Here is a 14,237-nt window from a genome sequence, read left to right as displayed (position 1 = left end):
AGGAGCCCTCGGTCCACCCAGACCCCAGCCCCAGGCTGCTGCCCGACCAGGTAGCGGGGTAGTCCCCGTAGCCCCCCGGCAAGATGGCGCCTCAGCGGCACTCCCGTGCCCTGCCAGCCTCACCCCTGCTGGGGGTGCAGAGCCTCACATGACAGTGCCTCCATGGGCTGGGGTCGCACTCACCTCGATGCTCTCCCTGCTATCTAGTGTGCCCCCAGGACCGTGGGGGTCCAGCGACACCCCCAGCTGCGGGTGGACATAGCTGCGACCACCTCCTCCTGCGGCTCCCGGCGTCTGCGCTGCAGCTCGGCTGGCAGCCCCTTGTCAGGACGCCGCCGCAGGGGCGGGACTCCAGTGCGGCCAATCCGCGTCCCGGCCATCCCTCCGGGCCCCTTGCCACGCCCCCACGCCCTGTCAATCACGACCCATCGCCTAGGCGACGGCTGAAGCAGGGGTTGACGTCAGCGCCACGGCCGCCTGGGCGCAAGGGACCCGAGCCAAGACCCCGCGGGAGGGGGTGAACGCGACCCCCAAACAAAGAAATGGGGGTGAAAAAGAGAGAAGCCCACTCACCAGGCGAAGTCGCGGAAAAAAGGAAAAGTCGACATCTGCCAAGTAAAACCCAGCCCCGCAGGCTCGAGGTCTCGATCCGCACGGTCCCCGCGGGCACACCATCGGCTCGAGGCTGGCTCCTCAATAAGAACCCCGGGAGCAGTGGGATCGAGATGTGCCGGACATCTGCAAAGGGGAGGCACTGGTAGTCACAGGAAAACACAGGGCTGACACACCTACGGAAGACACCCTTCCCCAGTGACATGCATAACCCTAACGGTGTGGACACCACTTCGGGACCCGCGAGGTTCCCCGGGCCAGGCTGAACCCACAGGCTGCTCGCGGGGTCCCCTAGGCTGGGTTGAACCCATGGGCTGGACGCAGAGTACCCCGGGGCCAGGCTGAACCCACCCGCTGTACGCGGTTCCCCCGGGACCAGGATGAACACACGCATTGCACGCGGGGCCCCTGGGCCAGGATGAATACACGCGCTGCACGCGCACTGAGCCACAGCAACCCTCTGCAGTTCGCTCGACAGCAGCAAGAACTTGCAGGTCGGCAGCGCGTAAGCAGAGTCCAGGCTCGGGCAGGAAGCCACCCATTCATCCCGGGATGGTGGCGAGCTGTGTGGGGACTACAGGACCCAACTCCCGGCAGAGGTAGTGAAATAGCTGAGTAGCTGAACGGTCTGTAGAATGTGGACTGGTGTTTTCATGTTTGCTGCTTGAGGATAAACATGTATGTAGATAAAACTTCTGGAAAGGTATACAGGAAATCGTTCATTGGTTTCCACCATGGAAAAGTAACGGCGAGATGAAGGGTTTTCCGTCCTCCCATCCACCCTGTTTCAATGTCATTGCCAGAGATATGTATTTATTTTCTAATAATAATATCAGTGAATTATAAAAAGCTCATTAATGTACCGTTTGATCTATTTCACTCAAGGAAGTGAAGGAAAAAAACCAGAGATGTACTTAATGTTACACACAAGGACATTCATGGAGCATCGTTTCTATGAGCAAAAACCAACATACTCTGAAAAAAAGTATTACATTGTATTCTGGTAAAACTGCCAATAAAAATGTTACTGTATGTTTTTTCATTTTAAAGGAAATAAATTCATAAGGTACAGTTAAAGTAGTCAAACAGGTTACCCAAGAACACACAGAATGTGATATCCAAAATTACATTTCGTAGTTACACTTAAAAAGCAGTTGTGGATGGTTGCCTGCTACATTAAGAAGCTGCTTGCATTGGGGGGAGGAGCTTTAGATCTCCAAATCTTCAACGGCTTCTTTCGCCCAGCCCTGCTACATAAACATAAAATCTGAATGAAAACACTGTGCTTACTCTGTAAACGCATCTTCAAACAAGCTCCTGTACAGCCTTTGTAGAAATCCTAGAGGCACTCCTGAAAGTGAAAGTGATACTACCTTAGGTCCCTGGTTTGGCAACCTAGCTGATCACCTGGGAGCTCTCCAACAAATTCATTTGCCCAGGCTCCCAAAAAGATGCTCTTTTGGAGTTCTGCAGGTAGTTCTAACATCTGGTCAAGGTTCTGGAGTCCGTTTTGAAATCGGCTAAGTACTCATCTCGGGACCCTGCCCCCTGGCTCCTTCTCACAGGCCACCATTTGCAAAACCAGTTTCTCCTGGGATGCTGGGTCATTCCCACTGGCTTCCACATGCTTTACGAGCTCTCCCAGCTACCACCTATTGGCCTAGGATCTGGACTGCGGGCTCTACCGTCTCTAACAGGACTGCCTCACTGAACACACTGTGGGCTTCCATCCCTTCACATCCCTAAAATGCCCGACAATTTCAGCGATTCCCTAGGTTGCTAGGGAACATATTTTGAAGGTGTATTCAAAGGCCAGTGACTTCCACAGTTCACATCCAAAGGCCATTTCTCTCTTAATCTCACTTAACCTCCTGGCAGCATTCCACAACCTCTTCATTAAAAACAAACAGTAAGAAAAACCCCAGCTATCTTCTCTTACTTTTGATGACACTGTACTGTCCTGGTTTACCCCCTACGTCAGTACCTTAAACCTTTTGCTCCACTCACCCTTTAAATACTTAAGAGTCTTACCTCAACCTACCAGACTTCTCTATCAACGTCTACTCCCTAGATGGCTGCCTCACCAACTCATGGTTTAAAGGACTCCCACATGCCAAGGACTCCCAAATTCAACTCTTTTGCCACAGAACTCTGCCCAGAAGTCCAGTCTCATATATTCAACTGACTGTCCACACAGGCGTTAAAAGGCAACTCAATGTGCTTAAAACAGAAAAACTGATTTCTTCTTCCGTTTCTGTAAACAGCACCCAGCTACTCCAGCCAAAAATCTCAACAATTGTCCTCGATTCCTCTTTTCCTTACCACCAACATCCAACTCATCAATGCATCCAACTGACTGTACATTCAAAACACATCCCAAATCTGCCCCACATGTCCCCTTCTCAACAGCAGTCCTATCCCCCTTCGCTCTCGGGGACTTGAGCCTATTCACTTGACCACCTGCTTCCACTTCAGATCCCTCCCTCTAACAGAATTTCCACAAAGCATCCAGGCTGATCTTTAAAGGCAAGTAAGACATAATGCTTGAATTACCTCCTATCTTCCAATCCCCAGCCCATCCACACTTAGAATAAAGCTCAAATTCCTCACTAGAAACAAACTTAAAAGAAAAATCTCTATTACCTTTTTTCATAAGGAGTTTTTTGTTGATGTGGTAAAATTTAATATTTTTTCCTTCAGATTTCTGCTTTTTATACCTTATTTAAGAAATCCCTCCCTACAATGGGTTCATAGAGATTTTCTAATAGCCTTAAGTAGGGTTTTTTTGTTTTTTTTTTTTAATGATTCTTTTTGCTCGTATTAAGGTAGGGATCTAATTTTTCCCCTGGCATATATCAAGTTTCCATACATGAGTGGGCCTGTTCCTGAATTCTCCATTCTGATCTGTTGGTCTATTTGTCTATCTTGGTGCTATAAAACACCATATTAATTATTATAGCTTTATAATATCTTGATAATCTGAAAGGGTGAGTGCTCTAGCTTGTTTTTAAAAAGCATCTTCGGCTCTTCTTAGCCCTCTATCTTCCAATGGCTTTTAGAATCAGCTTGTCAAGTTTGATGAACTATCCTATTGGGATTTCAATTAACCTTTTATTAAATCCATAGAGCAATTTAGAGAAAACACTATATATGACCATGGCATATAGCACTATTTATTCATGTCTTTTGTAGTCATCAATAATATGCTGTAATTTTTCCCATAAACGCAATATATGATTTTAAGAGGTCTTTTTCCCTATTAATCTTCTAAATGGTTATCTGAGTTATAACCATGATACGGGCAGGGATGGGGGGGGGAAGGGGACAGTTTCAGCTATGCAGAAAACTTGCAAAGCTGGTTTTTTTTATATTTTACAAACATTTCTGTATATCGCTCCCCAAACAGTTTCTGCTGATGGTCAGATCTTACCTTGGTGGATCTGTGTAAGTGAAGACAGTAATGCTGGTATAATATTACCAATTAAACTATGGATTTTACCTGATTTTCCACTAATGCCTTCCTTCCTTTGCAGGATCCCACATTACACACAGCTGTAACATGTCCTCGAGGTTATGACAGTTTATCTGTATTTCCTTGTTTTTCATGACTTTTGTCAATTTTAAGGAGTAAACTGGTATTTTGTAGAATGTTTCTTTATTGGTTTTGCCTGATATTTTCTCATGATTTGGACCAGGGTTTGAGTTTTGGGGAAGAATACCTATTGCTTTTTATATGTTGACTTTTTATCCAGTGAACTTAGTGACCCTGTCTTATTAGCTCTAATGGCTTGCCTATATATTTCCTTTCATTTTTTTTATGTGAACATTCATTACCATTTACTTTAATTGACAATCATACCTCTTTTCATTATCATCTGCCATTGGCTACCTCTGGGGTGACAGGAAACAAGTCTTGTTCTAGACCCAAAAGGGGGTACTTATGTTTTACATTACGTAAAAAATGTTCACTGATGACTTTTTTGTAGAGCCTATTTTGGGGCTTTAAGGACATTCTAAAATTCTAAAAATTTTATCATGAATAAATCTAATTTTATATAGTGAATTTCTGGCCTCTATTGGGATGATTATACTTTATTTTTCATATAATCCACTAATGTGGTAAATTAACATTAAAAATCTGACAGAGTTTTGGATTTTGAAACATCTTTGCACACTTAACCCTACTTGACCATGTTTATGAGTGCATGCTTTTATATAACTTGCAGCTGGAGACTACTGGATTCTTTCTTTTACATTTGATTTTGGCATCTAAGTTTATACTTTGTACACTATTTTTGTCTGATTTTGGTATCGGAGTTACACCAGCCTCATAAAATTATCTAGATTGCTAGCCCACTGTGCCAGTTTGAAAGAAGGATGTATATACCCTAGAAAAGCCATTTTTTAATTCTAGTCCAATTTTGTAAAGGCAGCCCCTTTTTCTAATCTCTATCCAGTACTATAGGTTGGAAACTTGATTAGGTTATCTCCGCGGAGGTGTGATTCAATCAAGTGTGGGCATTAAACTTGATTGGATGGAGATGTGACTCCACCCATTCCAGCTGGGTCTTGATTACTTTACTGGAATCCCTTAAAAGAAGAAGCATTTTATATAAAATCATTGTTTATATATAAAAGTATACATTTTTTTAAAAAAGCATAAAGTAATAAGGCAAGGATTATGGTATGCCTTAGCAATTTACTGAATTACCTGTTCCCATGTTCCTTGTTATTGTTCAGAATTTTAGTTACAGCTTTTTCAAAACAAACCAAAAAGTCATATTTTACAATCAATGATTAGATTTACTAATATTTTGATGATTTATATGCTCAATCTGGTTTCTTGAATTTGATTCCTTCCCTCTAACTTCATTTGTTCCCCTCATTATACTCAATTCTTACGTCAGTCTTTTAGTAAGCATATAAAGTGGTTATTTCTGGACATGGCTCTGGAAGACATTTTTGAATGACAATTTAGCAAGTTATGGGATTGTAAAGGTGACAGTTATCTTCTTTATTTTGAAGATATTAGTCCATTGTCTTCTGATGTTTATTATTCCTTAAGAGAAGTCTGCTGTCAGTCTTAAATGTTGGTACCTTCTAACAACATTGGTTTTCCTCTGTAGCTTTTAGGGTAGGTGTTAGGTATGGATTTTTGTTTATCCTGCTCAGGAATTATGTGACTGATGAAGATCGTCCTTTCATTTTGGAAAAAGTCTTGGCCAGCAATAGCTTTTCTTGTCATTCTATCTCTATTATCTTCTTCTAAAACTCTATTATCACAGTAAATTGCCCACCCCTAATGTATGCTCCATTTTCTTATCTTCCCTTTTATATTATTCATATCCTTTCTCTGCACTTTCTGAATAATCCTTCTCTTAATGTTTTATTACAATAGCTTTTTTTTTATTTCTCAGATGTTTAATTGGTTCTTTTTCTTATTCACCTTCTCCATATGAATATACATTTTAATGGGTACTTGTCTTTGTCTTTGAGAATTTTAGTTGAAAGTCACACTTAAATGTCTGATTGTAATTGCATTTTGTCAGGAGTGAATCCATGTCCTTATTATTGATTTTGTTTTCTTGATTAGTGTTACTTTACCTAAGATTAATTCAGTGTTTTGCAAGTTAGTTCCTAAACTTTTGATATATTTTCCCTTCTTTTTGAATCCCTTCTTTCTTCATCTAGAAGTTTCTGGTTGTCTCAGCTTTACACCCAGAGAAATTTAGTCAAGAATCAACTGGGGCTCTCACCCTGCTACCCAACATGCCAAAAGGAAAGAAGGCAAAGGGGAAGAGGGAAAAGGTGGCCTCAGCCCCTACTGTTGCGAAGAAACAGGAGGCCAAGAAGGTGGTAAATCTCCTGCTTGAGAAAAAGCCCAAGAATCCTGGCAGTGAACAGGACATCCAGCCCAAAAGGAACTCATCCACTTTGTCAGATGGCCCTACTACATCCAGCTGCAGGGGCAAAGCGCCCTCCTCTAAAAGCAACTAAACGTGCTCCCCAGCCATCAACCAGTTCACCCAGGCCTTGGACTGCCAAAAAGCTACTGGACTGCTTAAGCTGGCCCACAAGTACAAACGAGAGCAAAGCAAGAAAAGCACCGGAGGCTATTGGCCCAGGCTGAGAAGAAAGCTGCCATCAAAGAGGATGTCCCCACTAAAAGGCCGCTTGTGCTTCAAGCAGGGGTGAACACTGTCACGACGTTGGTGGAAAACAAAAAGGCCCAGCTGGTGAGGGCACGTGACGTGGACCCCATCGAGCTGGTTGTCTTCCTGCCCACCCTGTGTCACAAAATGGGAGTCCCATACTATATCATCAAGGGGAAGGGCAGGCGGGGATGCCTCATCCACAGGAAGATCTGTACCAATGTCACCTTCACACAGGTCAACTTGGAAGACAAAGGAGCACTAGCTAAGTTGGTGGAAGCTATTAGGACCAATTACAACAACAGATACAATGAGATCTGCCATCACTGGGGAGGCAATGTCTTGGGTCCGAAATCTGTGGTTCACATTGCCAAGCTGGAGAAGGCAAAAGCTCAAGAACGTGCCACAAAACTGGGTTAAATGAACACAGTTGACTTTGCTGTATGTAAAAAATAAAAGTTCTCCCTCAAAAATAAAAAAATCAACTGGGGACTCTGCCATGGTGAAAAGGAAATACATTAGTCCTGAGCAAGATTAAAGCTTGATCTAGCTCTTTAGAAACTAGCACAAAATAAAGATCTTTCTTTTAATCCTAAATATGATGGGGAGCCACTGAAGACATTTGAATAAGGTCTGCTAGAATCCACTTTAAGATGATTCACGTGGCTCTGTGGAAAACCAAGGACCTGGAGACAGTAAGAGAGGGATCAGGAAGGGAAGTTAGGAGACTATTTTTCCTGTCTGCTCAAAGGATGACACTGGTCTGAGCTAGTGTGGGGGCAGTAGAAACAGGGAGAAGTGAACAGATACAAGACGCATTCTGGAGGCAAAACCTATTGATTGTCTGTATATGGATGACAAAGAAAAAAGGTATCAGAAATGATTCCAAGGTTTCTGATTTGGATAACTGGATGGACAAAAATGCTATTTAGTAAGTTTTTAGGAGACACAGTTTGGGCAAGGGAAGGGCATAAAATCAAGAGCTCTCCTTGGATATGTTTAATTTGAGATGCTTATGACTCAAGCAAGTGGAGATGACAAATAGGGAGTCTGGAGAGGTCTCTGCCAGATCTCTAACTCTGGAAGTCACTGGCACATAGTTAGTTTGTTGCATAAATGATCAGATTAAGATAAACACTACTTTGTAAAATAAATAAAGAAACCAGCTCTTCAATATTTAGGACTCCTGCATATACATTCAGTGCTGTATAAGTATGTATCTGAGTATACAAATTTGAATAGTCCCTCAATAATGCTAACAAATTTTCCTTAAGGAAAATCTTCATTTTTTTTTAATGTGCTCAAGGAATTTAACAAAAACATCAATCCAAACATTCAAATTTAAGGTAACCAACTCTTTCACAAAAGCTAATCTTAAATATAAATATTAAAGATGGTTCCTGAACACAATTAACTACATGTAAGATTACAGAGGGGCAAAGGGCAATTCTGTCACCAATCAAATATTATAAAAAGAAAAATATCTGTAGTTAGATATGGCAGATGGCACTAAGGCTCAGAGCCATGAGCTCCTATGCCATGCCAGGAAGGCTCACCTACCCAAAGTTCACCACACATGCCCTATCCATGACGGCACTAGGCACCTTCCCTCAGAGGAAGCAAAAACACTCAGAAATGAAATATAACATGCAAGTGAAAATGTCTTACTTATTTGAAAAATGCCAGGTTATTCATCCATTTTTTCCTCAAGTCGCCAAAAAGTTCTAATCCTGAACTGGCCAAATGGCAGATGTTCACTGATTCATTCAACAAACAGGCACTATCAACTACATAAAGACACTGGAGATACAATAATACAAAGTGGATGCAGTCCCTGCCTTCATGAGGCTTACAGATCATGGATAAAGCCAAACAACCCAGTAACCATGCAAATAACATGAAATGGCAGGTAGTGAACATGATGAAAGACACACTACATTTATGTAGGAAGCGTGACCTGGTCCAGGTGGTGAGGAAGGACACGCCACTCCTGGTTCAGGTGTGAACAGAAGTTATGAGGCAAAAAGGAAAATGGACAGCCATGTGGCTAGAATACAAAATGGCCCAATACAAGGCTGGAAAAGGAGAGAGGGGTCATGCATTGCAGGGTCTTGTAGGCCACATAAGGACAAAAGGAAGCCACAACCTTCGAGCACCTCCAGGAACTTCTCCCAGGTGCGAGCAGCATTCAGAGCTTCTCCAAGTCCTCCACCCCTAAAACGGCATGAGCTCCACACATACTTACTCACATGTCAATGCCCCAGGAGACGATGAGAATGAGTGATACAGAGAGGTGGTATGACTTCCACATGCAGATCATCAGGCAAGGGGAGAAAACGTGTTCTCATCTGGTTGGTTTCGCCAGAGACCCAACACAAGATAAATCTTAGGAGAACGGGAAAAAGACAGTCACTGAGATAAAAATAAAATAGAATCAGAAAGCAGAAAACCAGATGCAGATAAAAGAGAGATTTACAAATTCTAACAATTCCCAAAATGTTCATAAAGAGGGGATTGGTTAAATAAATTTGGGCACATATATAAGATAAAAGTTCTACGGACACAAAAATGAATCAGAAAACTCTTAGGGAGTGATCTTCAAGATACATTCTTAAGTAAAGAATATAAGTTACTGAACAGTGTACATAGTATCCTTTGCTAAATGAAAAGAGAAACATACTGTGCCAGCTTGAATCTGTTGTATACCCCAGAAAAGCCAAGTTCTTTAATCTTCATTCAATATTGCTGGGTGGGAGCTTTCAAATTGTTTCCATGGGATGTGACCCACCCAACCGTGGGTGGTAACTTTTGATTAAATAGTTTCCATTGAGATGTGTCTCCACCCATTGAAGGTGGGGTTGCTCACTGGAGCCCTTAAAAGGGAACAATCCTGGAAAAAGTTTTAAAGCCCAGACAGCCAGAGGCCTTTGGAGATGAAGAAGGAAAATGCCCCTGGAGGAGCTTCATGAAACCAGAAGCCTGGAGAGAAATCTAGCAGATGTACCTTTATAGTTGAGAGAGAAACCCCAACCTTCATTGGCCTTCTTGAACCAAGAAATCTTACCCTGGATGCCTTAGATTGGACATTTCCATAGCCTTGCTTTAATTTGGGTATTTTCATGGCTTTAAAACATGTAAACTTGCATCTTAATAAATTCTCCTTTTTAAAAGCCGTCCATTGCTGGTATATCTCATTCTGGCAGCTTGCAAACTAGAGCACATACGTATATACATATTTATTTGTATATGCATAGAATAACTTTGGAAAGATATTCACCAAACTACTGAGCCTGGTTAACTAAGGTGATAGGAAATGGGAAGGAAATTTTCACTGTATTTCTTTTCTCCTTTTTAAATTTTGAACGACATATATTACCTATTAAATTAAAGCAAAACCCCATTATGATTTTAAACTAATGAATATGAAAATTTTACTGTAAAAGAACATTTTCAAGAAAATAAAAATATCAAAATTGACCTACCAAAGAAAGAAGGGGTAAAACAGGAAGAATTAGGAAGAGTTTTCCTAGAAAGTAAATATTTCTAAACATCAATCATTTCTAGCTTATTTTTATTACCTAGCACAGGCATTTTAGCGATACAAACTCCATGAGACAGAAGCTAATATTCAGTGTGCACTTCCTGTGTCTAAGATGCTGCATCAAGCATTACATGCATTTATAGATCATCCTTGCAATACCTAAGAGACGAGCATCACCTCCAGTTTACATACAGAGAAACTCAGGCTCATGAAGCCTCACCCACAGCCGCCTACCTAGTGAAGTCTGACTCTTCAACCTCTAGGCTCTACAATTCTATGCTAATAAATTAGGAAATCATTTCCTTATTAAAAAAACCATTATTATCTAGAGAAAACAGAAATTGCTTAAAATCTCAGTTTAATGGGAAGTGTCCTTCAAATGGCCAAAGAAATGTCCTTTCAATGGCATATTCTTAATATGCACAAACTATCTCAGGGTATAAAGATAGAAGACTTGCCAATTCACTTAATAAACTTAGAAGAGTGGCTTTCAAAAACATATTTCTTATAATGAAAATGTGTTACAAGACTAGCTAACTTGTTTTGGAGCACTCACTTTGTGCCAAGCTCTGGATTAAGGGTTTTTAAATTATCTAGGTGTCACTTTGGAAAATCGTCTGGCAGATGCTCAAAAGGTTAAACACAGAGTTACAGTATGACTCAGCAATTTCATTCCTAGGTATGCATTCAAGAGACATGAAAACATATGTCCATGCAAAAACTTGCATGCAAATGTTCATAACAGCATCATTCATATTAGTCAAAATGGAACATAAATGCCCACCGACTGATAAATGCGTAAATAAAATGTGGTATAGCTACACAACAGCACATTACCTGGTAATAAAAAGGAACAAAGTAATGATACATGCTATTGCACAGCTAGACAAACCTTAGAAACATTATATGCTAAGTAAAAGAAGACAGTCACACAAGCTCATATTGCCTGATTCCACTTATATGAAAGATTCAGAGCAGGCAAGGCCATTAAGGAAGAAGGATCAGTGGTTGCCTAGGGAGTGGTGCAGAAGACCTTAGGGAAATGTCCTAAAATCAACAGAACTGCACAACTTTGAAAATACACTAAAAACCACTGAATTGTTCACTTTAAATAGGTAATTCTGTGGTATACAAATTATATCTCAATAAAGCTGTTATTACAAAATACCTATCTGGGTGAATTCTCCCAACAACTTTAATGAGGTTGCAACTAATATTCTTGCCTCATAGATGAGCAATCTGCAACTCAGAAAGAAAGTTACTTCTGTGTGGCCCTCATCAAATGGGGTAAGAGAGCCAGGATATAAACCTGGTCTTTCTGCTTATGCTTACTACCTCCCAGCACAATCCTAAATTTTACACTGAAAATCTTCAAGGAATGGCCCCCTTTTTTCTGAGAAAAAAATAAACTGATGACTAATGGGTTTAGGGGGGCAACTTCCCTAGTACAAATAATTCCCTAGTACTATAAAGCATTCCAAACCTAGAGTAAGAGAAGTTGCCTGTTTACGAATTTAGCAAATGGCTTTCAATCTCAATGGGTCTTACTTTGAGGGTGCCCTGGAGGTTAATAAAAATAATAGCTACCATTATTAAAATTTTTATAATGGCAAGGTCTGGCACCAAGCACTTTACATGCATTATTACATTTAATCCTCCTAACAGCTCTATGAGGTAGATATTATTAAGATCCAGGTTTTATAGATTAAACTCTCAAGAGAGTTTAATATCTTGATCCAGGTTATATGCTAGTAAATGGATGAGCCAGGTATCAAGGCCAAATCTGTCAGACTCCTGAGCCTGAGCTCTCAACCACAACTTGGTGCATTTCTAGGCTATTAAATTTGAAATCCATAATGAAATGGATCATTCTTGAAAGGAAGACATAAAAATTTGGCAAGTGTCAAGGTAGTGATTTCCTCAAAAAGTGCTCTAAGCCCTTGCCATTTATGTGCAACTTTCTTCACACTTCCAAGGAACAAACAATTCCTATGCTTTATATATTGTATGTCTTCAGAGAAAAGAGAAAAAGGCCTGTCATTTTAACTACATAGCACAGGGGTTTTCAAAACCAATTATGCCATATTCTGAAATAAAACCAGCTAATATTAATTGGGAATTTAACTGTTACAGGAATTTTTCAAAGAGCTTTAAAATTATTAGCTTATTAATCTTCAGGACAACTCTCTGAGGTAGGTACTATTATAATTCCTAGTTTACAACTGAGGAATGGCAGGCACAGAGAGTTTGGGTGACTTGTTCCAAGTCACATGGCTGGTAAATAGCCAGGATTTAAACCCAAGATACCTGCCTCCACCCCCTAGCATGTGCCTTGTTTGTCCTTAAAAAAGAACATGAGTCGGCTGACACCGAGTTCACTGCACTCCAGCACTGTGTAAGACCCCTCAGGTTTATTAACTCAACCTGACAACCTGAGGAGGGAGGCTTGTGCTTCAGTTTGCAAAAGCTGCCTGAAGACAATATACCAGAAATGGAACCACTTTTCAAAGGAGAATTTATTAAGTTGCAAGCTGACAGTTCTAAGGCCATGAAAATGACCAAATTAAGGCAAGGTTATAAAAATATCCAAACTAAGGCACCCAGGGAAACATACTTTGACTCAAGAAGGCCAATGACATTCAGGGTTTCTCCCTCAGCTGGAAACACACACACACAGAGATTCTTCAATGGCTTCCAAGTGGGGGGGAAGGGTTGCTTTATGCATCCTCAAGGTCTCTGGCTGTGTGGACTCTGCTGGCTCTTAAAGACTCCAGAAAGCAGCCCCACCTTCAATGGGTGGAGACTTCAGCGGGAGATGTCCATGGAAACTATCTAATCAAAAGTTACCACTCATGATCAGGTGGGTCACATCTCCAAGAAAACAATCAAAAAGATCCAACCCAGCAATACTGAATGAGGTTTAAAGAATATGGCTTTTCTGGGGTACATAATAGCTTCAAACCAGCACTACCTGCTTGCAAAATGAAGAACATGAGGCTCAGACTGATGCATTAACTTGCTTCAATACACCCAGTTAATTCATAACAGAGGCAAGATTTAAACCCACTTCTGACTGCGCAGCATACAGTTTCAGTCACTATGCTATGATATTCTATGGTAGAGTTCAGCAAATTGCAGCCCAGGGGCCAAATTCAGCCTGCTGTTTTTTTGTACAGCCCACATAATGTACAACACAGTGGAATTAAAAACTGATTAAAAGGTAGGAAAAAACCTAAAGAATAGTATTTCATGGCAAATGAAAATTATATGAAATTCAAATTTTAAGGTCCAGAGAAAAATTCTACGAGACACAGTCACACCTAATAGTTCATATGTCTATGTTTGCTTTGACACTACAATGGCAAAGTCCAGTGATTTCAACACAGTGTACATGGCTCACAAAGCCTAAAATATTTACTATCTGCCTCTTTACAGTAAAGCTTTGCAGACCTGTTACATGGTATTAAACTTAAAATTCTCAGTGAAGTGGAGGGGGTCTATAAAAGGTATCCAGAAAAAGAAAGGAAAGAAACAAAATAAAAAAAGCACAGTTATAAAGATAACTTGAGTACGAATGGAAACTTCCTTAAAACTTTCAAGGAATGAATAATGTATCTGTTTCATAAAATATTCCAAGGCCTAGAAAACAGTAGAAGGTTTCCCTGCTCATTTTAATTGACTAGTTCACAGATGTTTACAATCCCCAAGAGGTCTTAATAGGAAAGAACCCTGCATAGCGAAGGTAATGACAGCTGATAGTTACGGAACTTTCTCTAAGTGGCAGGTCCTGTGCTAAGCATGAAATTTCTATTTAATCCACCTGACAACCAGGGAGGGTAGGATGCCACTGTTGGCCAATGTTGTAGATGAAACTACCCAAGTTCCCATAATTGGTAAGAGCTCAGGAATCTAACCCTAATTTCTGCCTCCAG

At 40.9% G+C, this 14,237-nt stretch overlaps 1 protein-coding gene and 1 pseudogene across 15 annotated transcripts in view; one reads left to right on the top strand and one right to left on the bottom strand.

The window, feature by feature from the left end:
- The window catches only part of PEG3 (paternally expressed 3), a 48,563-nt gene that overhangs the window by 33,272 nt on the left and 1,054 nt on the right, over window positions 1-14,237 (bottom strand). For 12 of the 15 annotated variants that reach the window (XM_077130573.1, XM_077130590.1, XM_077130572.1 and 9 more), the window contains exon 1: window positions 184-320. The gene's annotated coding sequence lies outside the window, so the exon portion shown is untranslated. Of the gene's footprint in view, window positions 1-183; window positions 321-573; window positions 739-1,902; window positions 1,964-9,013; window positions 9,150-14,237 lie in introns of those variants that run through there. The other 3 variants (XM_077130580.1, XM_077130583.1, XM_077130585.1) reach the window with 1 other exon arrangement.
- On the top strand, window positions 6,382-7,184 carry LOC143658573 (large ribosomal subunit protein eL8 pseudogene; annotated as a pseudogene).

This window comes from Tamandua tetradactyla, chromosome 16 (assembly GCF_023851605.1).
Source record: "Tamandua tetradactyla isolate mTamTet1 chromosome 16, mTamTet1.pri, whole genome shotgun sequence".
Taxonomy (NCBI): domain Eukaryota; kingdom Metazoa; phylum Chordata; class Mammalia; order Pilosa; family Myrmecophagidae; genus Tamandua; species Tamandua tetradactyla.
The sequence above is the reverse complement of the archived record's forward strand: the minus strand, read 5'-3'. Positions and strand labels throughout refer to the sequence as shown.